This window comes from Capra hircus, chromosome 29 (assembly GCF_001704415.2).
Source record: "Capra hircus breed San Clemente chromosome 29, ASM170441v1, whole genome shotgun sequence".
NCBI lineage: Eukaryota > Metazoa > Chordata > Mammalia > Artiodactyla > Bovidae > Capra > Capra hircus.
The window spans coordinates 27,264,453-27,267,812 of record NC_030836.1 but is presented as its reverse complement, the minus strand read 5'-3'; the positions used below and the strand labels follow the sequence as shown (position 1 = coordinate 27,267,812).

Below are 3,360 nucleotides of genomic sequence, written 5' to 3'. Positions count from 1 at the left end.
GAGTACAGGAATGTCGAACATTCCTTGGTTGTCTGGGAGATGTGGGAAAATAGTGGCAAAAAAGGTATTGTCAGAAAAAGTTTGAAACTGAGAGTTTAGAAGGAAATGGCAACCCACTTCAGTACTCTTGCCTGGAAAATCCCATGGACGGAGGAGCCTGGTGGGCTGCAGTCCATGGGGTCACTAAGAATTGGACACGATTAAGCAGCTTCACTTTCACTTTTCACTTTCATGCATTGGAGAAGGAAATGGCAACCCACTCCAGTGTTCTTGCCTGGAGAATCCCAGGGATGGGGGTGCCTGGTGGGCTGCTGTCTATGGAGTCACACAGAGTCGGACATGACTGAAGCGACTTAGCAGCAGCAGCAGAGAGGTTATGATTATGCCAAGACTGATAGGGTACATAGAGACCTTTGGCCAAGAGATGGGGGCGGGGTATGATGAGGTTTTGGTTTGAATATCAGTGTTAATTGTTTACCAGCTGTGTCATCTGGAGAAAGTTATTTAACCTCTCTAAATCAAAGTTTCCTCATCTGAATAAATGAGGTAATTTAGCAAAACACTCAAACAATTGACTAGCATCCAAAAGTGTTAGATGTAGTGATGATGATACTATGGTTATGATGGTGATTATGGCATTAATTGAGTGAAGGAATATTTAAATAACTTTGGCAGTAGTAAGTAGACAGTAGCAGCATAATAAGAGAGACAATGGACAAATCTGGTTGAGAAACAGTATTTGCTACTTCTTGGTGACTTTCAAATTCACCTCCATTTGTCCTGTGTACTACAGGCTTAAATTAGTATTAGTTTGGATAATATATTCTTTATAGAGGAGGATAAATCAATGAACAACCCTCTTAAACTCATTGCTGAAAGTTCTAATTTATCTTATGTTCCAGTCAAGATGGATACATGTTTATCAGAGGGCCAAGGACAAGCAAAAACAAAAACAAACAAACAAACAAACAATGAAAAACAAAAACAAACTATCCCTAAAGGAAGAAAACATGAACTCAAAACCAGCAAGCAGACACAAGAGGCATGAGAGATGTGAAAGGGAGAAAGGGAAGATGAAAAAAATTCAGACATGTTGAGAAGCAGTTGCTCTCCATTCGTGTGTGCGTGAATTTTAGAGGGTTTCTCCCCTGTATTTCTATTCCACTTTCAACCTGAGAAATAATGACATTTACATTCAAAGTGTTTCCACCTCAGAGTTTTCTGGATGGCAGCCTGTACCTCCTTATTTCTCAAGCTGTAGATCAGAGGGTTCAGCATAGGGATCACTGTGGTATAGAACACGGAGGCCACGTTCTCCTGGGCCAGGGAACTGGCTGTGGAGGGTTTTAAGTACATGAAGGAAGCAGACCCATAAAATAATCCCACAGCTGCAAGATGGGAGCTGCAGGTGCTGAAGGCTTTGGATTGTCCTTCTCTGGAGGTGATGTGGAGAATGCTGGAGATGATGAAGGCATAGGAAATAAGGACCGGTTAGGCTGGTGACTACAATGTTGAATCCAGCCAAAAAGAAAGTTGTCACCTCGATGTCATAGGTGCTAGAGCAAGAGAGCTTCATGAGGGCGATGATGTCACAGAAGTAATGACTGATGAGAAAATCACAATAGGACAGCTTCAACATGAGGCCAGTCTCTATAGTTGAGCCAATGAGCCCCATGATATAGACCCCAGCCACCAGCAGGGAGCAGACTCGATGAGACATGATGATGTTGTAAAACAAAGGCCTGCAGATGGCAACATAGCGGTCATAGGCCATCACTGTCAGCATGTAACACTCAGCAATGACAAACACCAGGAAGAAGTAGAGCTGCGACATGCACCCTGCATAGGAGATGGTGTTCTTCTCTGACACAAAGTTCACCAGCATCTTAGGGGTAATGACAGAGGAGTAGCAGAGATCCACAAAGGACAGGTTGCTGAGGAAATAGTACATGGGGGTGTGAAGCTGAGCGTTCAGACAAATCAGGGTTATCATGCCCAGGTTCCCTACCATGGTGACCAAGTAAATCACAAGGAAGAGGAAGAAGAGGGGGAGCTGGAGCTCTGGCTGACTTGTTAAACCTCCAAGAATGAACTCTGTCACTGCAGATTGGTTTTCTGCAGCCATTATCCTCTGTTTGAGGACCCTGTGGAGATAAGAAAGAAGAGCTTGTGAAAGGTTGTATAGAGTCAGCCCTTGGTATCAGTTGGAGACACATCTGAGGATTCAATCAACAGCATCTAGGACACGAAAGGCTGTTTTCATTGTATTATGTCATTTAAAAATTCTAAAAATGTTATATTGAAGTATAGTCAATTAACAATGCTGTGATAGTTTTAGGAGGACAGCAAAGGGATTCAGCCATACATATACATGTAACACTCTCCCCCAAACTTATAAGAAAGTTGAGCATGGCACAGCAGCTCCTGCAGATACTGGGAAATGACTGTGTAGGAGACTTTCTGGTAAGGGGAGGTATCAGCTTCTGTTCCTGAGTGAGTGATCTTGAACTCACATTTTCCTAATTGTTTTGTATCTTTACTCCTTCTTTCCTGGTGGCTCAGATGGTAAAGAATCTGCCTGCAGTGCAGGAGACCCAAGTTCTATCCTTGGGTAGAAAAATTCCTTGGTGAAGAGAATGGCAACCCACTCCAGTATTCTTGCCTGGAGAATCCAGAGGAGCCTGGTGGGCTACAGTCCTTGGGGTGGCAAAGCGTTAGACACGACTGAGTGATGAACGCTACTTACTCCTAATATTTTTTAGGATTCAGATAATTTCTTCATGACTTGAAGAATATGAAGGTGGGGATAAAACAGCCACCCCTGGAGATTTTAACACCCTCCTGTTTCTCCTGTAAACCTCTTTTATTTCTAGGTTTACAGTTGAATGTTGTTCCAGAAAGAGAAAGTCTGTTGGTATCTATGGAGTCTCAAAATCTTGCCCATAAAATGAAAACATGTGGTTACCTTATCCTAAGCTGAGATAGTGTGGGCTGGTAGTTAGAGCCCTTTCAATCACTGAGTGACAAATGAGTTTCCACAGTTGAGAATTAAATGGAGTTACATTATCAATTTCCAAAATTAAAAAATGTAATGGAATAATGTGTATGAAATATTTTCCAAATACTCAATTGTTATACAAATATAAAATTTCATTCGGCATCTGGAGTTTGTCCTAATTTTTTATTGAACCTGAGGTCCTGGGATACTTACTTTTAGTTTTGGTTACATGTAAAAGTCACCTGGTGAGATCTAAAAAAATAATATGTCAGGTTCTGAGCTACAGTCATTCTGACCAACTGGCATTTGCTAGACACTGAGGGCTCTGTTTATGGGCAGGTGGCAAAATTCACCTGAAGGTA

The 3,360-nt window shown here is 42.0% G+C and overlaps 1 pseudogene; it reads right to left on the bottom strand.

Annotated features, from left to right (window-relative positions):
• LOC102180377 lies at positions 1,168-2,128 on the bottom strand (annotated as a pseudogene).